The 19520-nt window shown below is 37.2% G+C and overlaps 1 protein-coding gene across 2 annotated transcripts in view; it reads right to left on the minus strand.

Annotated features, from left to right (window-relative positions):
* The window catches only part of PRKN (parkin RBR E3 ubiquitin protein ligase), a 732905-nt gene that overhangs the window by 282909 nt on the left and 430476 nt on the right, over positions 1–19520 (minus strand). The gene's annotated exons all lie outside the window — the stretch shown is intronic.

Below are 19520 nucleotides of genomic sequence, written 5' to 3' on the forward strand. Positions count from 1 at the left end.
TAAATTCCCACTATAGACAATTCATTCAGTGAAGGCTGGAGTTGATCAGCCTCCATGTATCTACGTTAGGGCAGGCTGAATCACCTGCTTTGCTCCATTGTCTTTAGGGACTAAATCTCCATGGACCACTATGGGAGCTCAGACACCCGTCGCACATGCAGACATCTACATGGAGACAGCTAAACAAGGGTACCCCGAGCTTGACAGGATATTGCTTGTAGAGATGTAGAAACCAAACACTAGGTATAAGTGAGGACAAACAGTTTTGCTCCTGAGCTGGCCCTGCACTCAGAAAACCCATGGAGTGACCACAGCAAGGAGGGGCAATGGCTCCCAAAATCCTGCTCAGGACCATTACAGTGGAAGTAAAAGAAACAATGAGTAATATAGGAAATATTATGAACACATGAGATGTATCCTCAGTACAGAAACACAGTGATAAACCTAACAGGTTTGCTGTAGCATTAACTTCCATTAAATCCTGACTGACATACTTTAATCATAAATTCAAAAATAATGACTATGGCCCTTTTGATAAAGTTATGTGCTTTATAAGTGTTACACAATACTGCATGTTTATCTCTACTCCATGAAGAGAATTACCAACCCAAAGTATCAAAATTTGAAAAATAAAGAGAGATGTGTTAAGCTGAAAAGAATAGTGAAATTCCCATTACTTTACTCCTTTTATTTGTCTGTGAGCAAACACAGGTAGAAATGAGTAGAATTTTTTTATTGTTTTTATTGGGTTTTTTTAGTAACTAGGAAGAAAGAGAATTATTTTTAAAAACAAAAAGAAGAATTCTCAAGTATTCACTGTAATTTGGGAGACAGGTATTAAAATACAGCATCAAATACAGCAGGACTTGTCATAAAATCATTTAAGTTAGCGATACTGCTATGGATTCTATAAATCCTGCTAGATGATGCTTTGAAAACTCACTGAAACAGAGAATCTCCAAGCCTTCAATGTGGGAATACAACTGCAAAACATAATCAATAATAATTTTAGATACTGTATATAAGCATTTAATTTTCCATGAAAATTTGCATTAGAGTTGCACATACTATAGAATTCATGGCAGTGTGTTGATATCTCCAAAAATATAATCTCTATGTTTTAAGGATTATGTTGAATAAAGCAGCTTAGAAACTGAATTAAATAAAACCTCCCCATTACTAATCCTTATTAGTTGCCCACTTGCTGTTCTGAATGTAACAAATAATAATTTTAAAAAGACAGCTGTAAGGCAAAATGAGAAGCTGATCAGTATCATTTTAGTTCTGGAGGTCCCAAAATAATTATAGAGAGCTGGAGGGGCAGCCATCTTGCCTCTACTGTGTAAAAGTCCCTGTGGCTCACCAGTCAAAGGTAACTTTAAGAATAACACCCCAAAGATTTCTTCCTGAAATGCAGATATTATCAACATTGCCCATAACTTTAATGGATATGTCTCTTTTAGGGTTAATTGCTTATTTATATTGCTGCAATATCCAAGTATTTTTTGGTTTCACGGGAAGCTCCCTGGGTCTAAATTCATACCTCTCTGACATTGAATTCAAAGACAAAATATATCTTGTGTGTGAGGAGAGATCCACAAGAGAAAGTCATCAAAAGTTGAGTTTCTTAAAAAATCCAGAAATTAATATGGTGTTATTAACTCTTCCACCTAAACTTGTATGAGACCAAGACTAACAGCACTTTGTTGTGCAAAAGAACTAGTAGAATCAGATACAAATGTAAATTATTTTGCAATAGTCAGTTTTACTTCTTAATATACTACAGCTGTTTGAAATCTAACTGCATTCTCCAGGAGAGGCACAGCCATAAACGTGAACATTTAAACTGCACCTTTAGGAAAAAATGTAATGTTAAAATGGGCTATCTTTTAACGCTATCAGTCTTGTGAGCGATGCATACAAACTAGACATGTCTGGGTTGTGACGGTATCACAAAACACAAGTTTAGCTTTCACAGCTATTACACTGATTTTGCAGTTCACAATATCTGTCATAAGGTTTGAGAAACTCAGATTGTACACCATGCAAATTCATCCAAATTAATTTGGCAACGGAACAGTCACTACGTTCCAACACTTGCAGATTTTGTACCACAAGAAAGCACTTCTGGTCTAAAAGAGATATAAAATTTTCTTCCTTAGATCAGTAAAGACGATGATGTAGAGATTATGTTCATAATGCCCAAGTGAAGCTAATAAATGCTTATTAAGGATAACCACAAGAGTTATTAATAGAAGCCTTGCTTGAACCAAGCACAATTTATTTCGGAAAGGAGTATTATGAAAGTAAAAAAAATTGCCATAAAGTGTAAGAAGGGCCTGAGCCTGATCTAACGTAACAGTCTAGTAATGTAAATCTGATGTGTATTTTAGAAGGTATTTCATAGGTTCCATTTACATAATGTGTTTGGTTGCATTAGAGGCTTCATGAGAATAATATATAAGAAAAATGTTTCTCACAGCAAGAGATAAATTGGTCCTTTTTGTTCACCAATTAGGAATGTAACCACTTTCAAAAATTGAAAATCCAACATTACAATGCATCACAGAACATTTCCATAATAAGTCACTTGCTCCTGTGCACTGATTCCTTTTCATTAGAATTTTATTAGCATGCGTGTACTTAAATGAAAAAGAAAAGAGAGCCTAAATGTTTCTGCTTCACGTTATTACTGTCAGATAACTGTGTGGCACAACAACAGCACTGCTGGAAGTGCTGTCTGGTCTGTACAGTCTTTCTTCCCTCTCCGAACTGAGAAGCACCAAGACAGAGATAATTCTCAAATAGACTACAACAGTATACTGGCTAAATAAAGATACAAAGACATGATCTTGTTCAGATAAGAAGCCCACTGGGAAATAAATTGTTCTAGTATAACCTAAAATCTCAAGATGGTTATTAATGTACCAAGAGTGAGTACAACGGCTATGGATGTGAGGGGCTACTTAGCATAAGGAATTATTTGCAGATATAACAGTGGATTAACTGATGCATCTTTGAATGCTTACTGAAGAAAAATGTGGGACAATTTGTTCATTGCTTGGTATTTATCCTTGATATTTTGAAAAAATCTTGACTGAATAAAGGTTAAACAGCATACCACAAATATCAGTCCATTATTGGTTAGAAAATGTGAGTAGCACCAGTCTGAAGCACTTCAGAGCAAGGAATATATATAATCCTGTAAAAATCTGTGAAAAACACGTTGGACAAATCTGTGAAACCCCCTTGAGGACATTTCTAGGTGACAGTTGGATTTTTCTCACCTCAATCTCAAAATTTTAACCAAATAATAATAAAAATCTTAGCAGACGTCTATAAGGCTGCCTTGCTAGGATTACAGTCAGTGAAGTAAAAAGAGCCATTTGGGATTCATATCTGGGCAGTAAATAAATCTGAATGCACACAGCTTTATCACAGCCTTTAACTTTACCTATGAGTGCTACAGGTATCATAGCACACTTCTGCATTTCTAATACATTTTTCCCTGCTGGCAATCTTCCTATATTTCAAAAAGCTTTCTATATAAGTACCATGAAATCATTTAATTTATAAATGGATCTCTATGCTGTTCCAAAATGAACCTTTGTTAACTTACAGGTCAGATCAATAAGCACTATTCAAGAAAAGATGAAGTCCTGAGTAAAATGCGTAAAAAACCCCAAACCCCAGAAATTATAAAAAACTAACTTTGATGACATAGACACTACAGGCACTCTCCTGCTTCATAAACAATCAAAGTAATTAAACAGAAATACTGTTCTTGAGCAGCAGTCAATCAGTTTTGGCTCTCCCCTTGTGGCAGAACACAATTACAATGCCTAAACAAGCCAGATTATTCATCCATCAAATAGCTTCCTCTTAGAGCTGTATGTAGAAGAGCATAGTCTTCTGGTTAACAGAAAGATGGTGCCATACCTGTTTTCCCATCTATCGTATACAGTCCACAGCCTCAAAACTATTGAAAGAATTGCCTGGTTGTGTGATTTAAGTGCATGATTTTATACCATGAAGATATTTCCAAGTACTTCCAGTTAAATTATTAAATACCATTAGAAAGATGCTGCAATTTATATAAAAAAGAAATATATAAAATTTACCACAGTGATTTCTGTTTTACAACTGAGGCAGTTTGGCAGAAAATATGGCAAAAAATTCTGCCTTTTCAAAAGTACTAATCTATTATAGATAAATAGACCTAGCAATTGCAGACAACCTGTAATGCAGGTCCCTAAATAATTAGACAAGGGTAGCCATTTGAAATAGGTATCAAGATGCTACAAGACAAAAGAAACGATGCTACAGTGCTCAGAAAGAAAGCTCACTGATATGACTTTGCAGACAACAATCTATCTTTCATGGACTTTTAGGAACACAGAAAAAAGTATATTCCAGCTTTGCCCTTCCTAAGGGGTGAAAATAAATCTTTACATAGACTGTGCCAATTAAAAACCCTGGTATATATAAATACAGTAGTCTCAGAAACCCGACATATTAAATCCCCATAAACATTAAAAAAAAATAATCCTGGTTTTGTATCTTTGATCACTTGCCCCAAAACACATCAAAAGTCATAAAGTGAAGGTCATGAACAGCATGAAACATCACCGTATGAGCTTAAATTTCCTGGCTATGCTTCTGTATAAAGATGTCTCTTGACCCACACCTGCTAACTTGAAGGCACATTGGCAAATGAAATCTGACCTACTTTCTCCTCTATGTTACATGTTTTCCTCTAAAATGTGCTTTCATGTTTCTTGTTTCTGTTGGAAAGCAGCATCAAGAGGCCAGAACGCAGGAACAGCCTGACAGTAATAAACCAGAATATAAGAGGAAAGAACGGGCACACTTAAAATTAGCGCATGTGATGGCAAGCTTTCCTTTCAGCAGTGCTCCTGTTACCTCTGTTGTTAAGGTTTTTTTCATGCTATGGAAGTGACAAATTATTGCCTGCAGAATCTATGATCACTGTAGCAGGCAACAGCATCTGCATCCCAAGAACACAGGCAAGGGAACTGTTACCTGTACTGGTACATTCATATCAGTGCCCAGTATTACCTATGTGCTATGCCTGCTTGCTCAGACATGCCTTGTCTGAGGTCTGTGTTCAGACATCCTTGGCACTAACAGTTGAATCTCATGATACCAAGGAATGGACAGTGATTAGGCTGGAAAAGAAATGTTTTCTGTAATCTATTAGACTAGCTGTCTACTGAGCTCCTCTGCACAGCAAATAACAGATAAATCAATCGTGCTTTGAAAGGAGATCAGTAGAACCTGTTCCTTTTCCTTCATCTTTGCTTTTAAAGCCTCATTATGCTCTACTGGACAAAAAAAAAAAAAAGAAAAAGGTCTTGGTAATGGAAGCAAAAGATGACAAACACAAACAAAGGAAGCAGCTCGTAAACTGCTCCAACCAAAGGCGAGTTGGCAGTGGGAATATGAGAACAAGCAACGGAACAGTGTAAGCATGCAATGTCTTTGTTTTTCACAGAGCGTGGAGGACTTTGTATAGATGTGGTACTTTGGAGCTCAGGCACCACTGGATATTGATATGCTCTATTCCTCCCAGCAATCCCTGGGAAGCTCAATGACTGCCCTGACATCAGGCTCATCACATTTTTTCACATGCGTATGGCAGCCGCGCTCAGTAGCACACCAGAAATAAGACCATAACTATCAGCAGGAACACAGCAGAAATGGCACGGCAGCCTCCGTAAATGTTAACCCAGGTTACTGTGCACCAGTCCCTCCATACTGGTTCTTTTGCATGCAGTGATATCCTAGAGCTTATGTCACTTGTACCCTCAGCTTTTGCCACTGAAGGGTGGCAAATGCTTCTTTCGCCCTCCCTCAGATTTAAGGTGGCTCACACAAACATCTCCTCTCCCCTCAGCAGCACAGGCAAAACTGCACAACACGGACAGTCCACAGCAACTGCACATTCAGTTTTGCCCAAAGAGGCTCATAACTTTCTGAGTAGAAACATGACTGACAGACTAGAGACATATAGTCAGAAAGCAGCCTAGTTTGACAAATAAATAATTAATCAGTGAGATAACTGATGAAGTTGAGAGAATGATGGGATACTACAGTAAGAAGAGGAAGGACCAAGTCCACCTGCAAAAGCAGCAACATGTGATCCTTCATTAATTAAGACAAATATCTAAAAAAGTCAAAATGCCTTTGTACCCTTTAAATACCCTTTAAATACCTTTAAATCTTATTTAGTCTTACTCTTTACATCTATGCTAGTAAAATTAACATCATTAGCAAACGTGCACTTGCCACTGGAATGCAACTGTCTATGCAGCTAAATTGTTAGAAAATACCCTAGCAAGGGTTTATGCTTGCCAAATAACAAAGTCCCAAACAGTTCCTAGGCACAGTTAAGGGGTTATCAAGTGCTGTTCGCAGCAGGCAACAGCAGGCCACCTTGCTTTAAAAACTAAGAGAGTTTAATAGTAGAGATTTAAGGGAGAAGAGCTTTATTCTGGGATTGAACTCTTAATGCTAGTGCGTATTGAATTATTTTGCTTCCTTATTCTTAGACTCACATCCCCATTCCCAAAACCAACTTTTTGAGACAGCCTGTGAAAATTATGTAAATACATGACATAGAAAAAAATCACAACATGAAATACAAGACAGAATCATGACCTCTTTTTTCCTTCTTGTGGATGCTGAAATCCCTGGGAACACACAGGAGGAAAAGAATATTGAATAACATCTTAAGGGACACTGTCACATTATCCTCTTCATTCCCTGGGACTCCAGGAGATACTAGAACTGTTGGATATAGCATATTTCTACTGAATAAATGTCAGTTATTCCCTTCCAGTTAACATCGGAAATGCACCTTGGTACATGAACTTTAAGACTGTGTCTCTTATAATGTACAGAAAAAAAAGCAGATTGAAAACAAGATAGAGTAGAGCAGGAGGGAAGAGGGAGAAGGAAGAAAATGTCTAAGAGGGAGCAGGAGGTAGAAGTGATACATTAAGTGCATTTGCTCTTCAAAAATTATCTTTCACCAACTTAACATTATGTTTTATGCTTTTTCTCATCTTTCTTTTCAAATATGAATATTCAATTTGTATGTTCATCCAAACAATAACTTGAGGGCTCTTCCCATTAAATGAGTCTTCAGTCTGAACCAAAGATATGATTATTATCTTATAAACAAAAACACCCCGAAGTTATTGTTATAAAAAACCAGATTTCTTTATAGAAAACCACTTTTTCCAACTCCTTACTATCATTATAATTTACAGATAATACTTCACCCTCTCATCCTTAAGGCAAATACCTTAGCATAAACATCAAGGAGCAGTTTTCTGAGAATACCTTCTACCTCAGCATCTTTACTCAAAGGGAAGAAGAGCGAGCCTTGGGCTTGCAAGTCTCATTGAATGCATCAAGACTAGGTAGATTGTAAGCGTACAAAGCTGTTAATTCCCCTTAATAGTCTGAAAAAAAGTTTTCAATGTCCACTAGAAAATTGAACTAGCAGTGAGAATGTTTTGTTTATATCATTTTTCTATACTGCTTAAAATCACTATCATAAGGTATTCATATAGTGAAATTTTTTCTGGTTTTTTTTTTATGGCCCTTGTGTTTCCTTGTCAAAAGAACAAGTGTAGGGTTTAAATACCCAGCATGCACACAGTTCTATGTTTAAATGTCTTCATTTGCCTACTCCATCTTTTTCCCTATATGTCAGCTTCCATTACACAGAAGAGTAAATGGAATCAACTTTCCAACCAGAAAAAAACACCCTTGATCAGATTTTGGTTTTTAATTTAGATGCTATGCAGAAATAAACTCTGGGATTAAGATTGTGCATGGTAAAATATAAACAGTTTTTTTAGGATGTTCGTAATCAAGAGAACATCTCTGCACTGAATTACCTTCAGATAGAAAACCTTTAGAGATGCTAAGGAAAAAAGTCTTTTGAATTAGGGAGTCTCATGTCTTTATTCTGTTTCAAAAAAATCTAAAAGGCTAAAATGGATGGCAAGAACTTCTATGGGATATTAACTTCCACATCCTAAGTTATGTCTCAATGTCCTGTATAAAATAACACATGATTTAATTGCATTATTATTGTGTTTACATGCAATGATGGAAATGTCAATGGATATTTGATATTTAACTTTTAAATAATTCTAATTAATCTGTTTTCTAGCTTGTATATGATTTTTCCACCAAATTCTAGTCTTATGAAGACAGAAACCTTTCTGGTAATAATGAAGAGAGCCTTGAAATTCAGAAATGGGGACTCATGCAGAAAACGCAGCTGTGTAAATTACACCGATACGTAGGACTACTAGGAGTACAAACTTGCCTAAGTCATACATCCTGCTCTCAGTGTTATTTTAGTTCTTTGAAAGTTGTTCATACAAAGGATTTATGCTTTCTGCAGGAGAAATAGTGCTGTATCATGCTCAGCCCCACTCATTTCTGTGCAGACAGACACAGCATGCACTTTGTTTAGCATGGAAGCAATGACTGAATATGGTAGGAATCTGATGTTAGTTCTCCAAGGATACAACAGAAGTGTATTTGGTTGCAGTCTGCAAAGGAGCTACTAATATCACAGCAACTAAAAACTACACAGGACATTTGCAGGGAAGGGACCAAAATGACTAACAGAAAAGTTCAGACTAGGAACTTCTTTCCTAGGTCTGATACTATTTTCATTATAATCAACAGCTAAAATATCATTGACTTTAGCTGACTAAAATTTGGTCTTACACTTTTTAAAATAACTATGAAGATATAATTCAACATGAGAAATAACATTTTAAACTGACAGGGACAGACCAGGTGTTTTAATCACATCTGAAAAACTTAATTGCACAGCAGCTGCATACAGAAAACATGTTTGCACCTGTACATCTGCTTAATTTTACCTGGAAAACATTACGCTTAAGCATTTTGGAAGTCTTTGTATTTTCAGGTGGAGGAAGACAGAAAGTCGAGTTCTGAAATAAAATTAACTGATAAAAGTTTTACCAGAATTTCCTCGTCTGTCATACTGCCATTCCTCCTCCACCCCAAACACTTTAATCAACATCTTGCTCATACCACTTATTCATGAGCTAGGGGGATCGGTCAAGGCCAGGGAATTTCACTGCTATGCTCCGCCTGACTTGATTTAGAGTTCAGAATCAGAGTGAACAAAAGTTAACAGCTAAGTTAAAGCTGAAAGTGCAATAAGGTACCATTTTTAGGATGCTCATGCTACTAACTATGCCAGGCTTCCTAGCAGTCACATCTTTGGCTGTGCAAATACTGGAGCTGACTCTGCCTCATTCGTCCTTTACAGCAGCTTCATAATCCCCTGGCAATGTGCAGATTGGAAAGGAAAATAAATAAAAACCAAAAACCAAAAAAACCCAACTAATAGAACAACAAAACCCAAACCAAATATAACCCTTGAAATGACAGTTACTAGGAATACTAGGAATACTAAGCAACCCAAGAGTATTGATTCACATCAAAGCTCTTCCAGAAACTGCCAAACCTTGTGAGCATGTCTGATTCCCCAAAGAAAGTTCAAGCCAATTCTTATCAAAACTGGCTCACACATTCCCAATTATATAATGTACCAATTATGTTTCCCATTCTCTCTTACATTAGCTAGCCTAACAGTGATCTGTTCGGCTGTGCATGATTCATTAGGTTTGCCTTCTGCTTCTAAACACAAGCTATAGAAGAGAGCTGCCCTTGAACTTAGCTTGCTTTGGCAAGTGTGAGAAGTCAATGACCTTTCCTTGTCTCATGGCTTCTGAAACCCAGCAGCCTCCTGATACTCTGAATCACTATACCACACATGCTCAGCTGAGTGCTGGAGCTGTGCAGGTTTTATAAATAGTGCCTACACTTGTGTACTTGCGCAAAGGACCTTTATGTTTGAGGGTTGACCTCACTACAGACAGTCTTGTAACGAGAGGTGAAGTTTATTGGATTAGAAGCAGCACTGTTAGTATTCAGGACACATTTCCAAGCGCATATGACATGTCAGCTGCTTACATATCTTCCAATTCTGCTTCACATATTCCTTTTAAAGTTAAACATGAAGTGACAGACGTGTAGAAATATCTGTGTCCTGCACTCTGAACATAACAGCTAAAAAACCCACCTTGACATGTCAGCTGACAAGAGAAAAAAATTCTCTGACCTCTGCTGAGGTGTTCTGATTTTCCTAACTTCAACTGCTTATAATAGAGAGCAGAAATGAAAATATGTAATCATGAACTCACAGCTAAATATATATACATAAAGCATAACAAATTTTGTTTGCATGGCCTTAGACACAGTTTCAGTCTTCACTCATCTTTCTGTGTCTGTACAACTACTTATTCTACTTTACAGAGACATCCCAGAGATCTAAAAATAGGGCTAGCTAGCTGTTTATTTCATGTATTTGTAGCTATTTTCTTTTCAAAGATGTTTTCCTGCATCTTCCGTTGACAGATACAATGCTTTCAGCAGCTAGTTGTTCCATCTTTTAAATAAACAGAGCACTCCCTGCAGCAACTCTTTTTCCTCCAAAATTAATTCACTACTACTTTGTTTTTCTCTCTTTGTCCTTGAGATTCCTCCTTCAACATCCCTCTAGTTTTACCTTCAGTTATCGTTTCTAAATCAAGGCCAGCTTGATCACCTTGACTTCCTCTTGGGCCAGGAATCTAGTTCAACAAAAGGGGATGACCTTCCCAGGAAGGTGATGCTCCATTTAATTTTTCTTATTAGTCTGATTCTGCATTCTGTATTTGCTGTAGAAATTCCAGTTTATAGAAACACAGAGGCAACAGGTAGAGATTAATTAATGATAAACACAGCACATTGTACACTGCCAAAGGATTTCTTCTTAGTGTTATACACATCTTAATTTTATGTTCAATTAACTACCAAGAAACTTTTGACCTTTTAATATTCAATATTTAAGAAGTTATTTGATGAAATAAGACCTTTCATTTACCTAATAGCTGGATTATAAGGTTGGTTATGCTTTAAATGCACACTCGTGGGGAGAGGAGGAAAAGCAGTAGCTCTTTAAAAGCCACATGTGTCCACATGACCTTCAACAACCTGCACATGCCATGAATTGCATGGGAGACATTTGTTATGTACCTTGAGAAGTGAAGAGATTCAGCAACCTTGTTGACATTCTTATCTGTACTCAGAGGACGGAGCCTAATTTTAATCTTGCTTAGTTCTGCATTAATCAGAACTGACTACACACCGAGGACAGTAAGACTGGTCAACTGTAAAACCAGTGAGAGATCAAAATGTTGTGGCAAACAAGGTGCTTGCAACTCTCTCTCAGTGTTTCTCAGATAACGGGTCATGATTCTGAAAAAGGTCGCAATCAGAACAATCAGTAAATTGCAGCAAAAATGTCATCTCTATTATTGTGCAAAGAAAATAGAAGTAATGGAGCACTGTTAAGGGGGCCAAAATATTTAATGTCAGATGTCACAGGTAACAGCACTTCGGTGGACATTTTTAAGATAACACAAAAGGAGGCCTATTACAAAAATAATTCTCTTGGATTTGGCAAACAGGCTACCTGAAAAGTCTGAGAAACATCCATAGCCATTTTATCAATTTTACTTTTATTTTTTTTAAATTATTTGCTACAGTTATTCATATAGCCATCTTCTATTACAAAAGGTGACTAACCTTATCTGTCATGGATATTTCAGAAAAGTCTAGCAGAGAAAAAGCTAATGCACCTGTCTCTGGGAAGAAAGTGCCTTCAAATATTTTCTGATGATAACATCAATGCTCCACAGTAGAGAAGATACTTAATCACCATAGACACCAACTATGTGTAGTGTAATACATAGATGCTAAGTGAAATGTATGAATGTATTTCATTTTGTATGTTCTTCTAACTCTTCTTAGTGTTTGATGGGAACGGTTGGACTCGATGATCCGGTGGGTCTCTTCCAACCTGGTTATTCTGTGATTCTGTATAACTTCCTGACCCAAGTGACAGAGGAGCTAACAAGGACAGGTGCTCTGCTGGACGTTATACTTGCAAAAACTGAGGGGTTTGTTGGGGATGCGAGGGCTAAAGGCAGCCTTGGCTGCAATGTCCACAAGATGATGGAATTCTGGATCCCGAGAGGAAGGAGAAGAGGGCAAAATGCAAGATTACGGCCCTGGACTTCAGGAGAGTAGACTTTTGCCTCTTCAAGGATCTGCTTGGACAAGTCCCATGGGATATAGGCCCTGGAGGAAAGAGGGGCCCAAGGAAGCTAGTTAATATTCAAGGATTGCTGTCTCCAAGCTCAAGAGTAGTCCATCCGAATGAGCAGAATGTTATGCAAAATCACCAGGAGGCCTGTATGGATGAACATGGAGCTGCTAGAAAAAAATCACACAAAAAATGAAGTATAGAGAAGGTGGAATCAGGGTCAGGTAACCTAGAAAGAATATAGAAGCACTGTCCAACCATGTTGGTGTGCAGTTAGGAACACCAAAGCCTATCTGGAACTGAATCTGTCAAAAGCAACATAAAACTATGTAAGCAGCAAAAGTACAACACATTGTATCTGAGAGGCATAACCCTGGGCACCAGTACACGATAGGAGCCAACCAGCTGGAAAACAGTTTTGCAGAAAAGGGCTTGGTGGCCTAGTGGACACCAAGTTGAACATGAGGCAGCAACATGCCCTTGCCACAGAGAAAGCTAACAGTATTGTGGGTGCATTAGAAGTGTCTCCAGCCCATAAAGCGAGGTGATCCTACTCCTCTACTCAACACTGACTAATTGAAGACTGCAACTCCAAACTGAAAAGTGTGCATGAGAGGTTCTGGACAATGTATTTTTTAAACAGGAGAAAGTTAGGGGAGACACTTATATTATTTTGCCTATGTTAGGATCATACATACTAATATACTAAGTTTAGCAAGCACAGTATCCTTTCCCTCCCGTGAGAAATAAAACTGCTCACAGGGCTCCTCTGTACCCTTGTTTAATCTGTGACACTGCAATTGGAATTTGTCACTCTAGGAGCTACATCTGATGTTACAGCCTGAAGCAGAGCTAAACCAAAATAAACAATCTGCTCCATTCTGCTTAGACTAATATGACAGTGATGTAAGCCCCAGCACAGTGGAAAATGCATAAATGCGCTGCTACACAGCACATACACACACATAAAAACAGCAACACAGCTCAGAAGTTTTATTACTCATACATTTTGAGTTAAAGAAGCCTTGCCTGGACTTTGGCTTTGCTATGCACCGGTATATTTTTTTGTGTGTGTTAATGTGGAAAATATGCTTAATATTTGAAAAGGCCTTAGGAATTCTGTGCTGCACTGAGACAATATATTTTTCTAAAAAAAGAAAAAAAGTTGGGTCAAGTATATTCTTCATTACAACTTGTGCAAAGTTACTAGGGTTGGAGAGCTGAACAGGATTATTTTACCATAAACACCCTACAGTGACACAACTGTGCAAATATTTATCCTTTCCCGCACTCCCCTGCCCCATTCTCTCTCTCTCATTCTGGTTTGGTTTTTTTTCTTTTTTTTGATTTAGGGTCTTTGGAGCTTTGCCAGTGCTAGGCTGTTTGTTCCAGTTGCGCACACAGGTTTGTTTATGCAAATAGTCACGTTGAAGCTCTAATCTGGTTATTTCTTCTACTCAGGATCGCTTGATCAGAATGAACATCAGCCGGGGGGGGCAACGCTGTACATAATTACGTTCAAATTTGTCAGCTGGAATGGTTGACCTTAAATGTAGAATCTTACAAGCAGTCATTTTTCCTTTTCTCTCTCCCTAACCTAAGAAAGCCCTATAAAGGCAACAGACTGAGCAGGTCACATTTTCCATAAAGATACAAAGAGGTTATCTTGTTCAAATAATTTTATTTTGGGAAAAAAAAGAGGATGGAGTGAAAAGGAAAGCAACAAGGTCACTTCAATAACAACACAGAATATTTTCTCTTCTAGCTGCCTTACTATGTATATATTTTCAACTTCAAAGATGCACTTTCACACAGACCATTTTTATATTAAAAAAAGGCAAGAAAAAACAGCAAAAAAAAAAATTGAATAAAGCAGCTCATATAAGTTAAGGGCCTAACAGCAAAAAACCTCCTCCCTCCACATCAGGCACAATTTATGCGGATCCAGTGCAATCTTTCACATATTGTCCTGCCAGTGACCTCAGCACTCATCTGTAAAATCATTTTCTCAAAGGAGATGAGGTTATCTAGTCTGGGTGATAGCTCAGGTCCCGTGTTTCTCCTCAGCAGAGGCCTCTACATGAGCCCAGCTAAACTGTAACAGCTAAAATTTAAAATTAAAACCAGGGCAGACACTTAAAAAGCACTGGATACCTGTTTGCATTTTGCAGAGAAACAGCTGGCCTTTTCAAAGATCCCGCTCTGCTTTCTTGCTCCTGTCTTGCTGACAGCCCAAAATGTGAATTGTTTTTTTTCCCCCTGTTGCTCCAGATTGTGTGCTTGGTGCTGGCAACACAGAACAGCCCTCGCTTACCACTTGTGACTGTGTCATGCGACCACAGCACCAAAATATCAGCAAGTTTAAGATTCCTCTGGAATTTTCAGATTCTTACTTTAAGCAGCTTCTTCCGCCGCATCCTACTAACGAAGGCATCATGCTTCGCATGCTCTTGTTTCTAATTTCGAGGTGTATCTCAGACTGGATCTGGGTATTTCCCAACGCCTCCCTTCCCCCATTAGGCAGACTCCAGACTGCAGAAATACTCAGATTTACCCCTAGATGGGGCTACTGCCCGCAAGTCGTGGCACGGGGATTATAAATTCAATTCTCTGTGCACCCGAAACCGAAATTAAGTACTGACTTTTTATTAATCTCCGGCTCATTTATTAACCCCCTCATCTTTCATATATACTTCTCTGGCCTAGGCTGGCACACGCCTGTGATCATATTAAAACCTTTAACTCTTTCTCATCCCTTTCTACCTTGCAATAAGAGCTATTTTCCAATCACATGAAACTAGACAGAAAAAGGAATAGTTAACCACAGCTTGGAGAAAACTATTGATGCTTCCTAGGTTAGCGGCAGCTAGCAAATATTGTAGGGACAATCCTGTCACGACGTCCTATACTGAGACACTAGGGGATGGATATATTGATTTTTCTGTTTAAGTCATATGGGACATAATACCTTTTGCATTTATTGCTATGCAAGTTATTTTCTTCATATTATTTCCTATTTTCATGCTCACATTTTTCTTAGCTGGTTGCAACTAATGAGTTCCTATTTTGAAAAGCCAAAGCAAATTGCTAGAGAAAGTATTTAATAACCAAATAAAATAACATGGTGAATTCTTCATGATTTTTAGCAAGTGATTTTACATAGCAGAATTAACAGCGACTATATCAACAGATCAAATAAATTACTTTGCATATTCCACTTGATTGCTTTGGGAACCTGTCCCATGCTAACCTACACCTCTTAAAAGTCATTTCCACTTAGACCAAGAGTGCAATTCACTGTCACATCGTCTGGAAATATTTTCTATCCACTATGTGCTAGTGTAAATGGACAAACACAGGAAGCAAAGAACTCAGTCCTCTATGGTTACTAGTCTCTGCCAAAGGGATTATTATGCTATTTTTTTCTACTCTAACTTGAGGACAGAAAGATTCTGCAGCTTGTTTCCTACAATTATTTCTAGAAAATTCGTATGTTCACTTTTACATAAAAGAAATTTATAAAAGATTTGTAGCAGAAGATGAAATGATTCCATACTAAGTGAAAAATAAATGGAAAGAACAAATGAAAAGGAATGAAGAACATGCATAGTGGTACAAAGCAGGCAATGAAATAGAAGTAGACAGAATAATTATAGATGTCTGAATAACGCTCCAGATGGCATTTTGGGCATCACAGTTAATAAGCAGGCTGTTTCAGGGGACCAGCATGTTAGCACATTATTGCAACAACTGGAAACCAGCAGCTGAAGCATGTCTATCTGATTATCCAGGGAGTAGGCTACATGTACAATAGCAGCCAAATCCAAGAAAAATACAGCATCTGGATGCTTACTGGTATGACAGGTTCGGGGACCCATTTTTCTTAACAGTAAAGGCATGTTTAAAAGAAGTTACCACAGCCATAAATAGCAGTCACTTCATGAGGAAGTTGTCTTCAGCCAGTTAACCTGGCCTAAACTTTGGGCATTTAGAAAAAATATCTTTTTTGGCATTAATTACCCCACATAAATACTTAAACTAAAATTTCTATACTTGTAGTCAGATAAAAATTAAGCTGGTTCCTGTGTTCCTCTCCCTCTGTGTAAATTCACTTTAGTAAAAGCAGCAATAATAGCTGAAAGGGAGTTTACACTAATATTTTATTTTATTCCCCTTATCACTATAGGAATCTACAAAATCTGTCTGCAATTGCAACTGTTCAGGTTGAATGTTAAATTGCCCACCAAAATAAGCTTGATATCTTGTCAGTTATCTTTGCAAATGAAATACATCATTTTCAGTACAGCAAAGAATCCCATTGCTGATACGCAGCCCTCAGGAAATGTATTTCAGGGATGGAAGGTCTGATATTTCCATCAAGTAGAAAGACCCTTAGCAACACCCATCCCAGAGTAAGCCCTAAATTTATTCTACAACAGCAATTCTGTGAAAACATAATGTATGATATTCTCCGAAATGTCAAAAATAATGTGCCTTCTTACTTTCAATTTCAGATCAAGGTTACACCACAGATCTTCTACAGGTCTAAATCAGAGACAAACTCCACAGTTTCAGCTCTGGAATTAGAAGTTTTATTACTGAATATCTATATTCTTTTTTTGTGATTCTTGTCTTTAGGTTTTCCCATAATGACTCTTCACATTTCTTTGTACCTGAGCAGAGCTACACATAAAAATCCTAACAATACAAACAAAAAACCCTTTAAGATTAATCCCTGAGATAATGGCAAAATATATAAAGCTATTTGAAACAATCTCTTTAGCTCCTGATGTTCTGTTTGCATTTAAAAATTACAGTTCTTCACTGTTCCTTGGTTCACAAAAAATACATTCTGTAAACTTATTTGTTAATTAAAGCATCTGCAGAGCCCTCCTAACTTGCCAAGGGTATTAGTTACTTGTTCTCAAAGCAGAAAATAAGTAAGATATAGTGGGGTTTTTTTGACCTGAGAATTTTATGTAACAGAAAATAATAATAAAGAAGTTTGTTTTGGAGAAGATAGTAAAAACATGGTAGTTTTCTAGCTCCCTGTGAAATAAACTACATTTATCTACACACACACATTCTCCCCTTATTGAAGGATTTCCTGTTGTAATACTGAACAATACCAAGTATGATGGTTGGCACATATACCCATTCCTAGTATCTTTTATCCCCTGGGAAGGAAGAAAATATTAAATACATCAGAAAATAAGGCAATTTTTTAATAATTCACGGTGGCTTCTTTGTTCTTGATTCTTACTTAGTACCTATTTCATCTTGACTAGTCATGCTAAAAGAATAGAACTAAAAAAACTCTAGAAAGACTGTAATGAAAAAAAGCATAGGTAGGGGCTTCACTTGGTAAATTATACTATATGTGATGTGCATCGTGATTCGACACAGTACTGTGGTTTGCAAGGTCTTGCCTTTTTGTTCTATCCTTCACAATGACATGGCAGAGAAAAACAAGCAAAAAAAAATCCAAATCAAAGCAAAATTAAGATGAAATGCTAAGAAAATTACTACAAGTTAGAAAACAGCCAAAGCTGTTTGTTCTCAAAACATAAACTCACATTACACTCTTTAAACGTAATTAATTAAGATGTAAATTCAACAAGTAAAATCAGAGTAGCAAGTATTATTTATATCCAGCTTGATGAAATGAACTGTGGGAGAGATTTTAGCACGTCTTGGACTAACTTTGAAACACTGCATTCCAGATAAGCCACAAGGGAAAGAAAAGGCATAAAAAGAACTGGGAAACTTAAAGGTTGCCAAGTCTCCTATTGTCTGTTCAAGAGTTCCCATCCAGCCTGTACATGGAAATCTCCTTGAGCAGCATCTAGACAACTAAAATAAATTATGGAAACTTTAAAGAAACATAGAATAAATGTAACAGAAGATTGGTTTGCCAGCATCAAAACAATATCTCACATGTTTGCGCTGGAGGAGGTATTAATAATAAACGGCTCCCCTCTGCCAGACAAGATTTTAATGGATTTTGGATCCTAACTTGTTTTGGCATTTCTCTGACCCCCTTTGTATTATATGCACCTTGTCCATCTTCTCTGTATCTCCCTTTACATGTTGCTAAATCATTTGACAAAACTTCTGGAGACTTCCGTCATTCTACTAAACGACTTCACCATGAGGAAAAAAATTAAATTAATATCCTTTACAAAATCACAACAGATACACAAGACTCCTCCAAAAGCCTAAGAACTTAAAAAATGCACTCAAAATCATGGCTTATATCTTGTCCCATTTATGCTTCTGGTTTTTTTTTTTTCCCTTCTTCTGTTACTTATCTTAAATGTCTTTTTTTGAGTCCATAACACAACTTTTTGAACAGTTCTCTATTCAGTGTAAACAATATATAATAAAATAGAGAAAGGAGAAGAAAGGTTATCCTCATACAGGTTGCTTTCACTTGGACTGCATTATGCAGTGATATAACGCGTTGGCTGTCTTCAGAGGAAGTCTGAGATTAAACTCAGAAATGTGGGATTCAGTGATTTCCAGAGTTAAGACCACTGAAGAACCAGAAGCAAAGGTGGCTTTTTCAGTTCTAAACATATAAACCCCCGCATTAAAATAAGATAAATCAAAGTCTTTGTTTACAACCGAAGGAAAATAGTCATGAAGCTTCTCACCGCTAATTTAGAAGATGCTCAAAGATAAAAGTGACTACTATTCATTATTTTAATTATATCACTATTCTATCTGGTTGCACAAAGAATATTGAATTTGAATTATTTGAATTATATCTATATTCCTCCTGAAGAGAGAAGGAATAGTGATACCAAATTGTGCTGGGCACAATAGAAAATACAAAATGAAAGACAGTTGCTGACAAAAGAAAGACAGGAATCTAAATAAACAAAGGAGGTTAAAAGGTATGAGTACATAAAATGAATCGTCTGGAATAATAGACACTTTTTTCACCAGGTGAACAACATAGACAGCACGTAGGTGTCCTGAATCAGTCTGAGTGTCTGATGTCTGTGTTTCACAGTGTCACAGTGGGAACAGAATGAGTGTCATTCACAAACAATCTAAATCAAGACATTTAACTCAAACAGAGAAAAATAACCAGAGCCTACAATTACCATGATTGCCATGGTCACAGGTTCAGTGAATGGAACATCCTTTCTTTCTTTCTCAGTAAAATTTAAACTGTGAAAAATGTGTTCATTTCTTGGGAAGACAGGCAAAAGCAAAGCTGATTAAGCAGCCACCTTGATCTGTAGAGAGATCTGCACCAATAATAGACAGTAATGGT

Source organism: Phaenicophaeus curvirostris, chromosome 2 (genome assembly GCF_032191515.1).
Source record: "Phaenicophaeus curvirostris isolate KB17595 chromosome 2, BPBGC_Pcur_1.0, whole genome shotgun sequence".
Taxonomy (NCBI): domain Eukaryota; kingdom Metazoa; phylum Chordata; class Aves; order Cuculiformes; family Cuculidae; genus Phaenicophaeus; species Phaenicophaeus curvirostris.